Source organism: Sturnira hondurensis, unplaced genomic scaffold, assembly GCF_014824575.4.
Source record: "Sturnira hondurensis isolate 20B ecotype Veracruz unplaced genomic scaffold, ASM1482457v3 Scaffold0004068, whole genome shotgun sequence".
Lineage (NCBI taxonomy): Eukaryota > Metazoa > Chordata > Mammalia > Chiroptera > Phyllostomidae > Sturnira > Sturnira hondurensis.
In genome coordinates this window covers 9,804,134-9,819,262 of record NW_028076699.1, presented here as the reverse complement: position 1 = coordinate 9,819,262, position 15,129 = coordinate 9,804,134, and the positions used below count along the sequence as shown (strand labels likewise).

Here is a 15,129-nt window from a genome sequence, read left to right as displayed (position 1 = left end):
AAGGCCAGGACACCGTCTCCTGTGTCCCTGGTGTTTCTATGCCCCTTCTGCTGGGGAAAGAAAGCCCCTGCCCTGTGTCAACAAAGGCGGCTTGGGGGGTCCCGGGCCAACCGAGGGGCAGAAGGAGTGCCCCACAGGGAGAGAGCAGCCTGCAGGAGGAAGTGGCAGGCTTGTGGAGCTGCCCCTGCGCAGTGCCAGCCCCACTCTGGGCCAGGCAGCGTGGCCCACGTTAGAGCCAGATGGCCCCACAGCGAGGTGCATCCAGGCGGTTACAGTCACAGAAGATTGTCTTTTGCAAAGACGTTTCTGTTAGCAGGTAAGTCATGACATCTTGGCCTCAAGCAGGCCTTGATACTGTCACATCATTTTTGTAGGTTGTACAGTTTGTCCAAGTTTAAAGCAGCGAGGAGTTAGAGAGGGGTGCTGGTCTGTGTGTTGAGAGAGAAAGCACTGGGAGCAGGGGAGAGCGGCAGGGACCACAGGGCTCCTGTCCAGGTTCCATCTCCAGGCCTGGATGGGAGGGGTGGGCGGCCCCAGACACTTCAGCTACAAAAGAGTTTTCTCTTTGACCCCCGCCCCCATCCCTCCCCCCTGCCCACGAAACTCGGCCTAAGAACCCTCATCCCCCAGCTTCCATCCATCCCAGGCTCCTGAAGGCCATCTGAAACTCATTAGCTGCTTGAAATGATTGTCATGGGAGCTCTTGATGGAGAACAAGAAAGGGAGAGGGATACTTTTAAAGGACAGCAATCGGGACGCAAATGCTGGCAGATGTTTGGAAACCTGGCTGTTTGAGGAAGGGCCTCCCGGAGGCGTGGGGGCCAGCTCCTCCGCCTGACCCTGTCCAGGCCCCCCCGCCCTTGGTCTCAGACAGCTCCTGCAGCCCAGGCTGGATCAACCGGCCACTTTCTGGTCTCCTTCATGGGGGGAGGACAGAGCAGTGGCCCCCGGACGGGCACAGACAGATTCTGAGGACAGCAGTGGTCGTCACTTGGGTCCTATTCAGTTCCAGTTTAACCCCTGTGCTTTGCAGATGAAGCAACATTCTGTTTGTCATAACAAAATCATAAAGTGTCGAAATGTTGGAATTACAAGAGCAGACAATATTAAAATCATGGAATGAACAGGCTTAGAAGTATAGACTCTTCAAAATATGAAACTTGAAACTAAAAAATACCTTTGCATTGTAGGATGTTAGAGACTCAGACTATTAGAATCTTAGACTGCTAGAATTCTTGAAAAAATGATTTAGAGAATTCCAGAAACACTTTTGATTCTTAGTAGCATGAAGCAAAATTAAGAAATTTTAGGATTATGGAATCAGAATTCTCAAATACTGGAATTATAGAGCATTAAAAATATAGAAAAACAAATTTATAGAAATCTTGAATCATGGTCTCTTAGGATCATAGAACACAAAAATGATAGAATGTTAGGATACTGAATTAAGGAAATGTTGAATGATATGATCTTAGAATCACAGAATGTTAGCATCACAGAATGGTAGTATTAGATAACCATAGATTTTTATGATCATAACAGCTTATAATTACAGACTGATTGAATTACAGATGCTTAAAACTATGGAACATTAGAATTGGAGAGTGTCTGTTTTGTTAGAGAAGTATAGGATCTACGAATTATAGAATTTTGGAATTATAGGCTTTTAGACATGACCTTGAAGAATTTCAGAGGCGAAAAAGGATTTAGAGGCCAGTTGGCCCGGCTTCTGGCCCAGCTGAAATCTGCACCTAAGCCCTTACACACACACAGCCCCTCGGCAATCCTGTGCTTCTGTCTGGAAAACACGGCTAATTCGATCACTCCCTATACCTCCTGGAGCTGCTGACCTCCTTTTCTGCTCCCTTCTCATGGTTACAAACTCCTACCACCCTCTGTTTTTCGAAGGAGCAGTTTGCTTTTCTTTTTGCAAGTCACCCAGCATCGTGGTTCCCCATGCCTGTGCCCTTCGAGACAAGCCTATTTCAATGATTAGCATATTAGTGAAATGACACTTTGGCCCCTTGGAGGTGTGGGAGGGGGAGGAGGAGGGAGAGACAGACTCGTGCATCTCTGTGCGTACGTCTGTGGCCTATGTCCCAGAAACAGCAGCAAACAGGTCCAGATATGAACCTGTGCAGCCTGTTCCTTCTGAAGGACACAGGAGCCATGGCTGGGGCCCAGACCAAGCAGCCTGGCCTATTCAAGGGAGAGGAGATTGGAAACGGTAAACCATTTTATGCTTATTTACTTTATGATTCTCACAGGTTGGGGCTTACACACATCGGACGTGTGGATTAGATAATTTGCTAGGAATTAAGTCTCTGATGGTTATCAGTCTTGGGGGTGATGGAAGCTGGGTGGATGAGGAGGGCTCAGCAATGAGATGACGACATCACTGTATCCTCACCAGGGTTCGGAGAGATGTGGGGGCTCATCACTTGCCACAAACCCCGGATGACAACAGTATACGTAGTGCATGGGGGTGGATGGTGACACTTTGGATTCTATTGCAACATTTAGGGACAAACCCAAAGCAAAACAGCTAGCTTCAGAGTCGCTCTTGTCCTTTGGAAAATGCTCACTTCCTAGTGAATTCATCCCAAATTCTGTAAAGGGGCTAACTGGAGAGAAATAATTTAATTATAGAATCTCCTGCTTTTCATGCAAACACCATACAGACAGGGGCTATGCAGTGGTTGCTTAAATATGAAGCTGTCTTCCTCCAACGATCTTTTCTCTGGCTCAGCTCAGGCTCAGAATCTCTCAGCCCCAGGCTCGCCCATCTTGCTCAGGATTCCTTAGGGAGGGAGCAGCTTGAGTCACAAACGCTGAGATCAGGCGGTTCTCCCCAAGGATGAAACTCTGTAGACAGCCCCTTTCACCAGTTTCAAATCTTTTGTAAAAAGCCAGTTTAGTTTAGAAACTGCACAGCACCCAAACCAAATTGCAGGGCCCAAGTGATTCTGGCAACACCATTTCGATTGAGCTGAGATTTTTCCGAAACCGAACAGCCTGCCTGAGAGGCGGAGCGTGGCGGGCTAGAGGCCTGCCCGCTCAGCCCTGTGGGTGATGCTGTGTGCCTTGAGGCAAGCAGACCTCCTCTCTGGGCCGCAGTAGGCCCACCTACAGATAGGAAGTTGGATTAGATCATCTAAATGAGGGAGCAAAAATATTAGAAACAGGAAAAGAACAATTTGGTTTTGTTTCCATTTTGCAAGTTGAATTTCAAATTAGGCAGGCCAGTGTTTCTATTTATTTTTGAGGCGGTTCAACCAAGACTTGCTGTCTTCATGGCTCTAGCTTTTGATTTCAGATGCTAAACAACAAAACCCTGACCCAGACTTGCTCCACTACTGGCTGCGTCTTTTGTACACATTTGTAATGGAGCAGCATATTGGGGTAAAACAAATGACAAACGCAGTTGCCCTCCCAGGGCTGAAAGAAACAGGTGGACTGAGCTACTAGGACTGCAAAGTGGGTGACAAGAGGCCTCGCTGTGTGACTCAGTTCCTCCCCCTGTGAAGTGTGGAGTGGAGTGAGGCAGGGAGAAATTTCCCTGCTCCACAGCCAAGCCCGAGTTTCTGAGCCCCCAGCCCTGGTTCTAGGCAAGGCTGCTGGGGATATTGTGCCCTGCTACATCGCAGCCCCTCTGGGGCCACCCCGGTGATCCCAGTGATGGGAGGGGCGGGGCTGAGGGAGATGAAGGGCCTTTATAAAGGGGACAATGGCAAATCCCCAATTTGTGGACAAGTCCCTTTCACTGGGAGCCTGAAAGGCCAAGGAGGGGATGGGCAGAGTGAATGGGGCTGAGGGTGTGAGGTCCCTCTTTCTGTGGCCCCACTGAAAGGCCATGGACACGTCAGCACGAAAGGAAGTGAGTTAAAGAGGCCAGTGAGGGGGCTGTGCTGGGGTTTGGAAGTCCTCTGACAAACAGGGGACGTGGCCGGAGGGCTGAGGCCATGTGGAGAGGCCAGTGCTGGCGGTAAGGTTGAAGGGGGCATTGGTATCAGCTGATTTGACTGCAGGTCCCACCCAGACCAGTCCACTCGGCCAAAATGCCCTGTGATGACAGCCCTGCAGCTGGTCCCTGCAGACAAACAGCCAGTGAGTTCCTCCATCAACGGGTCAGTTTGGACAAGCAACAGGCTGGTCCGACCCAAACAGCTGAGTTCAGTTATTAAAATGGTCAGGGTGGGTGTGGGGTGGGGAAACAACAGAAAAACAACAAAAGTTCAGGTTTTAAAAAACAAGTGTGCCTCTCCCTTGGTTATTGTATCCGGAAATAACCAATCAGCTGACCAACACCGCTGCTCAGGGTTGCCCGGACACTCGAGGACTCGGCAGGTCTGGGAGTGGAAGCACTGAGAAGTGGGACTTCGGTCCAGCCCAGCAAGGCCATGGCCATGGGTTTCCCACTGGCCTGCCGACACACAGACCCAGCCAGGCTTTCCCCAGCAGGGGAACGTTCCGATTCTCCTGGGGGCCACCTGAGGGGACCTGGAGCCTCCATGGGCATTTCCCAGTGGCCCTGCTACCTGCCTGGGTCCACTCTTACTAACTGTCTTAAAAAAAGGATTCAAGCAAAACAAAGAAAGGACCTCTCAATCTCTCCGCAACATTTCTCAGTTAATTGGCTAGGTAGAAGAGGGGACAGGCCAACTTTCTCTCTCAGGGAAGGTAAGGAAGGAAAGGAGGGATCAAAAGAAGCATGGGGAAGGAGAAGAAGGGAGGAGGAATGGGGAAAGAACCATGGAATTAATAAATCCTCTTCCTGAATACGTAGTGCCTTAAGGTTGGAACATAGGACACGGTGCACTTTGTATCTGTTCATTTGTAACTACCCCTTGATGATTATGCCCATTTTAGAGATGTAGAGACCAAGGTCCTGAGCAGCAAAATAACTTAACCCATGTTCCCACAGTCAGTGGATGGTGAAGCTGGGACAGAGCCTGGCTCTCCCGCCCCTCGTCCCACTTATCACTCTCATGGTCACATCACTGTGAGACTGCTGGCTGGGAGTGGGGCCGGGAAACCAGGTGGTCTCATTGTGGGGGCAGGGAAAGGAAGCTTTGACAGAAGACCCAGAGTCCTCACCAGGAGAGCTCAGTGCTTCAGAAGACCCTCCTTCCTCTGAGGTGAAGTATCCTCCAGTGGCAGAAAGTTCGTCTTTGTGTCTGACCGCACTCTCTCCTGCTGCTGGGCCAGGCTGGATGCTCCTCCTTGTGGCCAGTCTCTGGAGGTGAGCAGGCGAGGTATGTGGAGCCTGGTAGTGGTGGTCTGGAAGCCCCTCTTCCCCTGAGGTGGCAGAGGGTCTGGATGGCGGAGGAGAGCCCAGAGGGCTGTCTCTGTGTTTGGTGAATAAACATGGAGTCAAGTTGCTGGCTTGTCACTTTGCAGCCTTTCAGCGAGTGAGAGGCCAGGTGGGCAGGAGGGAGTTCCCGCAGGCGGCACATGAGAGGCCTGGCCTGGGGGTCTGGGGCTCAGGCTGCCCGCTCTGGACAGCCAGTCGCGTCAGCCTTTGCAGGCCACGGAACTTCACACCTTTGAAAGGCTCCAGTGCGGCCCGCAGAAAAAAATAAACCAGCGGACCATCCTCAGGGGCTCCCTGTCATGCACACGGAAACCCTGTAAAAGGGCCCAGTGTTTCCTTTCCCACTCCCCGAAAGGATGCGTGCTGAGCCTCGTGAGGATGGCCGGCATCGGGTGAAAGTGTTTTATCCACAGCCAGGGGGGCCTGGTTCCAGCCCCTCTCCCCCGGGGGGAAGCCACCCTGGCTCTCTGAGTCTCGGTTTATACACCTGAAAAGCAGGAATAAAAACACCTCCCGTAGAACTTCCTACTGTGTGTGTTTGATGGTGCAATAAGGCATGTGTGTGAAAACATTTAGCATGTAGTAGATGCCTCATCAATGGCCTTCTCTTTCTTCTACCTAACCTAGAGCAAGTCCAAGCTCCTCTCAGAGCCCCAGCCCCACTTCTCGCTTCTGAGAAGCGAGGTTACTGCCTGCACGGGGGAGGGGGGCAGCAAAGGAGGCGAAGGGTTAGCACATACCTGGCACACAGAAGGTTCTCCCAGGGTAGTTTCCTTCTCTCTTCTTTCTTCCCATTCACCCAGCCCCCTGGGCCTCAGGAGTATCACTTTACAAATGGGAATGAGAACGACCCTCGGGGGAGAATGCTGTGTGGATAAACGCAGTGCCACAGGACTTGATGAGCAGTGCAATGCCACATAACTGGGGGAGAGGAGGACCTCAAAATGCCTTGAAAACACGCAGGAAGAATACAAGGGCTAGAGAGTCCTAGGGTCATTATGAATATAACAAGTCCCACACTAGGGCATGGCTTTTTGCCCCTCGACTCCCAGCCATGAGGAATGCTGGGAGTTGAGGGGCACCAAGGAAGGCTTCCCAGAGGAAGGGTCTGTTCAAAAGTGTGGAGCTTAGTCTTTCTGTCTAGGTTTAGTTTGTTGCAAATGCTTAAAGCCCACAGCACTGCCGACTCCCAGCAAGTTGGAAGCTGCCTCCAGAAGTGCCCTTGTTCTCCCACCTGGGCGTTTCAGAGCTGGGAGAGACTGTCAGAACTAGGACTCAGAGGAGGGCGAATGCAAGAGCAGATCCCAGAGTGAGCCCTCCAGCAACGCAGCCAGCAGCCTCCAGCGCAGCACGCTCCCTGCCACAGCAGGTGCCCAGCAGCAACTGGAGGATCGTGCTACAGGTACCAGGTGAGAAGTGGGAATATCTAGAAGGCAGGCTTTGGGGTCAGACCACCTGGGCCCAGTTCCAGCTTTGCATTTCCACCGGGGAGTTAGTCTCCCAACCTTGGTCAAGTCCCAGTTTCCTCAGATGTAAATCGGCAGCAGTTCCTACCTCAAAGAGTTGTTTTGGAGATTAAGTGAGATAATGCATGAGAGTCCGTGATGTGACAAGCTGAAGTTTATAGGGCTTAAAACCCTATACTTGAGGATTCTGAAACTATAGGAGATTGAGCCCATTTATTTAACGGCACACTTACATAATGCTCACTCTGTGACAAATGCTTTTCTAGGGCCTTTACAAATATTTACTCAGGTAATCTTCACAACAACCACATGGGAAAGGTACTGTTATTATCGCCAATTTATACGTGAAGAAACTGAGGCAGAGAGACCGTTGTATGAGCTGCCCCCGTCACACAGATGAGGAGGTGGTGGAGCTGAGATTGAGCCCTGTGCACATACGATTCTGAGACCACAAGATTCTAAAACAGCTCCATCCATGTTCCTAAGAATCCAGAGAATTTAACTGTACGGAAATTTCATTAAATGAGAAGATTCTAGAACAGGAGTTGGGAAACTTATTCTGGGAAGGGCCAGATAGTAAATAGTTCAGGCTGTGTGGGCCAGGAGGTCTCTGTCATGACTGCCTACCTCTGCTGTTACAGCCAATGGCTCAGTGAATGGGCATGGCTGTGTGCCAATAAAACTTTATTCACAAAAGCAGGTGGCAGGTGGATTTGGCCCTCAGACACAGCCCAGGCATCTTTCTGCTCTGCCGAGCACCTGCTGGGGGCTCCCTTCAGAGCTGAGCTCTACGGAGGCCCAGCCCTGCCCCCCTTTGGGGAGGCGGAGGGGCCTGGGGTGGCGGGGGCAGCTTCCCCGGGTGAGGGTGCCTCTGAGTGTGGCTCTCCCTTTCCGTCCTGGAGAGGCTGTTGAAAGGGTCCTCTCTCCAGCCACAGAGCCTCATTACTCTCCGGCGGAAAAACGATGTTAATTTCCCCCAAGCGGGAAGCAGCTGTGCTTGTGAGCCAGGGCTCATTTTGCTACATGAATATTTATGGCACGTCCACTAATTAAGCCCAGAAATAAAATTTACCCAGCTTACAGGGGCCACAGAAGATTGTAAAGCAATGACAGGAACCAGCCTCTTGTGCTTGTGGAATAGGGTTATCAACGAAATATTTGTGTCCAGGGCTACTTGGCCGGGGCCAGTGTCCACAGGAATGGTGAGGGTGGGCATTCTCTAGAGGGGCAGCACCCTTGGTGTGGTCACATGCTGGTGTAGGGGGACTCCTGGGTCACCTCACTGAGCCCTGATGGGTGGCTACTGTCCCAGAGGCTATTATCTCAGATCTACACGGGGTGACACTGAGGTAACATGAGGCCTGGGGCCTAGCAACATTGTTTTTCTTTTGGCCAGAGTGACTCAGGTATCTCACGACTGGGCCTCAAATCTCACTCTAGCAGCGATGGCTCCACCTGGGAGAGGCCCTGGCAGGGAGCTGGGTTTGAGCTCCCCTCTGATACTGATTCTGTTTGACAGGGATGGCCCACCAGCTTCCTAGCCCTGGTTCCCACCGTCATGGTGAAGGGGAAGATGCCGCATCACGGGGCTGTCACTGAGGACGTGGGAGCTGACAGAAGAGAAGACATTTTGGGGAATGGTTCCCACCACAGTTCTGGGGTTTCCTTACCTCCAGGCCCTTCTCTCTCTTTCTCTCTCTCTCTCTCTCTCTCTCTCTCTCTCTCTCTCTCTCTTTCTCTCTTAGAGAGAGGGGAAGGGAGGGAGAAAGAAACATTGATGTGAGAGAGGAACATTGACTGGTTGCCTCTCATACGTGCCACAATCTCGGACCAAACCTGCAATCCACTCATGTGCCCTGACCGGGAATTGAACTGGCAACACTTCACCTTGCAGAGCAACACCCAACCAACCAAGCCACACAGGCCAGCGTCAGGCCCTCCTCTTAAACTGGGCGCTGAGGAAAGCTGGCTCTGTCCAGTCAATAACCTACTGTAAGGTTTCCAGAAACCATAAATCTAGGCTTTTCCTCGAGGGGTCCTGTCTCCAGAAAACAGCTTGGGCCCTCATATCTTCTTCTTTGGAGCCAATAAACCAAGCAAATACCATAAAGCTCCTGACTCCAGCCCGAGCCCTGATGGTCGTCAGAGTCAGACCTGGACTGAAGAGGCGAGGGTTTCGGAGCATGGCCATGAAATTGAACATGGATCCTCCATCTTTCCTTTCTGGAGCAAAACCTGCCTTTGATTCTTTTCTATTATTTGCCTCTTTAAATTTTTCACAGCACCTGAGAAGTCCAACGTGTGCTCCACCTCTCTCCTTGGTCTGCTGGGGGGCCTGGGATAGGAGGGTGCTTTCCTAAGGTGGGTCCAGGTGTGTAATCGTCCCAGGGCCTCGGCAGTCAGCACGCCTTGTAAATTCAAAAGTCAATAAGATGTGGAAGTGGAGGAGACGCCAGGCTGGAGAGGAGGAAGTAGGGGAGTGAGTGAGGGTAGAGTGGGTCAAGGGTGGTTACAGTGCCCCGTGCCTCCCCCAAGGCTGGGCCTGCCCCACCCCTGGGAGCCCCAGGACTTCCTGCTCTCTCACATCCGCCTTCACATCCTGAGCTCCGGTCTGTTCACATCAACAGCCCAACAGCCTCGACTCGGAAGGGGCCTCAGAGGCCTTCTCTCTCACACCCTCTCGTAGCAGATAGGGAGGCTGCGAATATGGGGAGGACCTTGGCCAGGTCAGTGTCAGGGCAGGTGTAGTGGCAGTAACACTGGGCTGGGGTCAAGAAGCCTGGACTCTGGTTCTTGTCTTGGCTGAGCCCAAACCCTGTTCACACTGAGCCCTGCTCCCCACCCCCGTTGAACTCTGACCCACTCCACCGCCACCCCACCCCCCAGATCATTGCCTTACCTTCTAACCCACAGGTCATCGTGGATGTGGGGGAAAGAGCACAGCTTCCTATGGCCCTTCTCAGCTGCAGGAACACTAACTACTATTTGTACACAGACACCATCTTCACGGAACCAGGATGCTGCGCTCTTAGTGGTTAGGAAGCTCAGAACACCTCAGCAGAGGTGTGACTTCAGGACATGTCTTTACCCCTGTTTAGGCCCAAGTCTGTCTGCTGGAGCTGTGGCACCCACACAGCTGACACTTCTTCAGTGCGTCATTTGGTTTTGGGACAGGCTCACAAACGAGCACAAAGGAGCTGGGGCCCAGGCCTGGGCCCTGCCTCCCCATGGTCTCAGAGGAACCCCTGCTCTCTGCCTGAGAGACCCCAGGAGGCTCTGGTGGGTCCTGGACACTCAGGTGCCTCCCCCTAAATGCTCCCTGTCTGATTTCCTGTGGCTGGCAGGTTTTAAAGGGGGAATATAATCTGTATACTTTTAATTCATTTGCATTAGAGCCATCACGAAGCTTTGTAGGAGCCAGTGTGCTTGTGCCCGGTTGGGGAATCAGCCACCCCGGGCCTTTTCCTCCCCGCCAGGAAAACAGGAACTCGCACTGTTCCGGGAGGAGCCCACCCGCAGCCCCCGCTTGCCCCAGCAGCCTCCTCCCAACAGGAGACAAGTGCTTGAGTGAGTGCCCCTTGGAGCTCAGAGCACCCCATGTCTGGCAATTAAAGCCATCCAAAATTTTCCCAAACTACCTTTTGTAAATTTAAGTTGGAGTTTTCAATTACAGTTTGCATGCAATATTATAATATTTTATATTAGTTTCAGGTATACAGCATAGCGGTTAGATAGTCATATACATTACAAAGTGATTCCTTCGATATTTTCAGTACCCACCTGGCTTTGTACGTGGTTATTACAACATCACTGACTGTATTTCCTGTTCTGTGCTTCACATCCCCATGACTGTTTCGTGACTACCAACTTGTACTTGTTAATTCTTCACCTTTTTCACTCAGTCCCCCAACCACCCTCCGCTCTGGCAACCACCAGTCTGTTCTCTGCGTCCGTGAGCGTTTCTATTTTGTTTGCTTTGTTCTTTAGATTCCATGTATAAGTGAAATTCTATGGCGTTTGTCTTTCTCTGTCTGACTTATTTCACTCAGCGCAATACCCTCTAGGCCTGTCCATGCTGCTGCAAATGGTACAATTTCAGTCTTTTGGATGGTTGAGTCATATTCCATTGTATATATGTACCATAGCATTTTTAAAAATTTTATTTAATTGTTGTTGAAGTAGTTTTCTGTCTTTTACTCCCATCCCAGCCCCCCCCAGTGCTCCCCACCTCCTTCCCATTTCCACCCCCCTTAGTTGTTGTCCATGTGTCCTTTATACTAGTTCCTGTAAACCCTTTCCCTTTCCCCCTGGAATTCCCTCCCCTCTCCCCTCTGGTCACTGTCAGCCTGTTCTCTATTTCAGTGTCTTTGGTTATATTTTGCTTGTTTGTTTGTTTTGTTGTTTAGGTTCCTGTTAAAGGTGAGATCATATGGTATTTGTCTTTCACCACCTGGCTTATTTCGCTTAGCATAATGCTTTCCAGTTCCATCTATGCTGTTGCAAAGGGTAGGAGATCCTTCTTTCTTTCTGCTGCGTAGAATTCCATTGTGTAAATGTACTATAGTTTTTTGATCCATTCATTTACTGATGGGCACCTAGGTTGCTTCCAGCACTTGGCCATTGTAAATTGTGTACCGAAGCTTTTTTATCCACTGCCCCAAGCTATCCTGATAGCAAGCTTCCCCTAGCCTCCTGCTGGGCAGGGCTGTTTGCGGAGTCAGACCCACCCGGACCCACCCGGACGTGATGTTCCTTGCAGACTCTGCTCATACTGTTCCCTCTCTCTGACTTCATTTCATCCCCACAGTTCCTGAAATTTTACCCATGATGTGAGGCCCACCACCAGCCCACCCTCAGCCTTCCTTTGATTCTCCTGCGTGAAGGCATTTCCAGCTCAAGATTTGGTCCTGAGTGATTTGAGTGCGTGTTCATTGAAGAATGAATAAATGAATGGACGAATGGAATGGGGTGGATGACAGTGGCTCAGATGACTTATCTCCCTATTTTCTTCTTTTCTACTCCTCTGCTATAAGTTGTGCCATGCCCATATTCTGGCACATGCAGAGGCCTGCTGAACACCTGAAGGACTAAGTGAGTGTGCAGTGAGTGAATGGATTCCCACGTTATTACAGAGCATGTACTATGGGACAGCCACGGGGCCGGGTGCTGGTGGTGAAGCTGTGAGTAAGACATGGTTTCTGTCCTCATGCCCTTACGTTTTGGCTGAGAAGTCAGGCTTTCACAGAGCTGAACAATCTGTTACCTATTTAGTTACTCTTGTGATAAATGCTACAAGAGAGGAGAGCGAGTCGGTAAAGAAGTAAACGAGGAATGAGTGAAGACAGGAATAAGCAAACAGAACGAGGGAGGGAATAAATATGTAGGTGAAAGTCAGGGAGCGTAAGTGAAGGTATGAAAGACGCATAAGGAGGAGCCTGTGCCACGGGACCTGGCGTTTACGGACACAAGCCCGAGTTGCCCAAAGCCAGCCCCTCTCCCGCTTCCCTAGGGACAGGGCAGCAGGCAGGGCAAAAGAGGCTCCCAAGGCCAGGGCACCAGGCCCTCTGTGTCCCAAGGCAGCACCACGGCCACCACCTTAGTGCCTCTACAGCTGTAGGTGAGTCTCAGAACGGGTTGAAGACCTTAGCGCGTGAGATCTCAGGGCCTGCAACACCCGAGTCTTGCTCAGAGCATAGCATGAACCTCAAAGCTCTCACAATGACACCCAACACCACGCGTATCCTCCACTGTGAGAAATCGGGTTCAGAGGGGGAGGGGGCCCACCCAAGGCATGCCACCAGGGCCCCTGACTTCAAGGCACCCAAAGGGGTATTTGCTGGCACAGACAAGGCCCCTTATAATCCAGACCCCCTATCATCTCCCACCTCCACTCCTAATGCTCTCTGCTTTGGGGCCTCCTCCAGCCTCCAGGCCTCCTCCTCACTCCTGGCCCATGGGAACCTTGTACCCCTAGTTCCCTCCACCTGGTGTGCACCTCCAGACCTCTGCAGGGCTGGCATCTCACTTCCTGAGGGCTCTCCTCAGAAGTTACCCTAGGCCTTCTGTGGCCTCAGCGTCTATAATTTTACCCCTGACTCTTCTTTTGTTACCTCTTCCTTTACTTCGATGTTTTTAACAGCACTTAGCCTTATCTGATGCACAGTGTATTTTTCTTATTTACTTTGTTTCTTCTCTGTTTCTCCCACTAGGATGCAAACTCCAGGAAAGCAGGGATTTTGTATTGCTTTGTCCAAGACTGTATCCCAGCAGCTGGAAGAGAGCCTGCCTACAAACCATGGGCTGAATGGTAGGTACCCAGGAAACAGGTACCTACTGAAACAGGTTCAGTGGGTAAATGAAGCCAAGTCAAATCCAATCTCTCCTCTCCACCCAAAAGGCACCGGTACTGTCTTTTCTTGCCCAGACGCTGCAACAGCCTCCCCCCTGACCCCCAGCTTCTTCTCTTACCCTCAGCCACTTCCTGCACCCAGTCTCCTCTTTGGCCCAGAGTGATCTTTACGAGAAATGTCACCAAATCATCCCCCCGGGCAAACTCTTTACTGTTCTCCTTTCTTTCTCTTGATTCTGTCTTTCCTGACTCTAGAATAAAAACCTTAAACAACGTACCAGCGGGGGGTGACATGTGGTGGCTACAGCCACCCCTGAGGACACAGGTACCCAGTGGGAAGGAGCAGTGAGCAGGAGCGCGGCTGTTTTCCAGGTGTGGTGGGTGTGTGCAGTAACAGGGACAAACCCATGGAGGTGGCAGCGGTGAGTTGCGAAAGGAGGGGCCGCAGGCGGGACAGGCTTGCTGACACACTGATTGCAGCTGGAGCACCCTGGCCACTGGCTGACAGAAGGGGTTGGGTCAGATCCCAGAAAGTACTGGCTGCCAAGCTGAGCAGCGCTGCCCCCATTCTGCAAGGCCATGGGAAACCTCCGTGAGCCCCTTCAGCAGTAGTAACACATTGGCAAACACCGAGTGGGGGGCCAGTGCTGCAATGGGCACTGCTGTACACAGGCTTCGGGGGGGATTCTCGTAACAGTCCTTTGAAATCTGTATCATCGCCCCCATTTTACATGTGGGGAAACCGAAGCACAGAACTTTGAGCCAGTCCTGGGTCACCTGAAATCTTTGTATCTTTTCACTGCCCAGAGGCCTAGCACTCATCAATTGTTTGTTAATCGAATGCAAGATTCACCAGAGAGCAACCCCAGCTGGAGCCCCTCTCTGGTCCCCAGAGCAGACTCCACAGCTCCAAGCTGTAAATGGAGTCTTCACACAGCATTGCACAGACTTGGAAGTCAAGAAGCGAATTCATAGTACTTTGGAAAACACACTTTCTTTTAAGGAAGAATTTTTTGTTTTCATTTCAAACAGCCCTGGCTGGTGACGAGTGCTGAGGAGAGGTGCCCTGTTTTCCATCCCAACACCTATTTCCAGGTGGGGGCAGGGAGGGCTTTAGCCCAAAATGTTATTTCAAAACCGTTTCGGGCCTTGCAGCTCCATTTCCAGGCCACACGCCGCAAAGAACAGCACAATTTCCCATGACGTCGTTTTGCCCTTTCTGGTCTGAGCACCTTTCAGAGTGGGAAGACCCAGCCACCCCCAACACTCCCCTCCTATCCCCATAAATAAATCTCACCGCCCGATGTGGGACTTAAATAGCCTTGCTGGGCATCTGATGACCACACTCCTGACAGGCGAGCTTGCCAAGCACAGAAAGCTGAGGCTGCCCCCTCCCAGCCCCTCAAGAGACAGAAGACGAAACTGCTGTGACCCAAACCCTCTCTGCCTGCTTTCTGCCATTCGAGGTACATTCAAAAAAGAAGCAGGCTATCGAAGTCTTGTCATCTGATGGGGTGAGGACAGAGATGAATGACGTGCTCCCTGCCAGGGATGGCCACGTTCAGACACTCCCAGATAGCCAGCTGCCGCTTTATTAACAGCAAATATCCCCATCTGAACTGGGCTGGGAAAGAAAATATTTATGCTTGCTTGTCAGGAGGGCCTTCATTTTTCTTCTGGGGGAGCCCGCCAGGGTGTGGGCCAGGGCTGGAGGAGTGCGACAGGCCTGCAGAGCTGCTCAGGGGCGATGAAGACACCAGGATATCGCGGGACAGCTCTGGGGGGCACGAGGGGCATCAGGAGGGATGGACACGGGAGCCTGGGAAGGGTGGGCAGGGCCTGTGCCACTGGAACCCGCCTGAGACCCTGTCAAAGAGAATGAGAAAATCTGCGTGTGGGTGTGGGCATACAGTTAGACACCGAGACCAAACACACCATTAAATAATCTCATTATTAATTAAAAGCACATAGCTGTATTAATCAGAGAAGTGACTTTGTAC

The 15,129-nt window shown here is 51.4% G+C and overlaps 1 long non-coding RNA gene across 2 annotated transcripts in view; it reads left to right on the top strand.

Moving 5' to 3' along the window:
- The window catches only part of LOC118985022 (uncharacterized), a 33,050-nt gene extending 18,227 nt beyond the window's left edge, over nt 1-14,823 (top strand). The window contains exons 1-3 of one of the 2 annotated variants that reach the window (XR_005066034.1): nt 5,105-5,255; nt 12,990-13,087; nt 13,937-14,823. This is a non-coding gene — a long non-coding RNA (uncharacterized LOC118985022). Of the gene's footprint in view, nt 1-5,104; nt 5,256-12,989; nt 13,088-13,936 lie in introns of those variants that run through there. The other variant, XR_005066033.1, reaches the window with a different exon arrangement.
- The last annotated feature ends 306 nt before the right edge of the window (nt 14,824-15,129 follow it).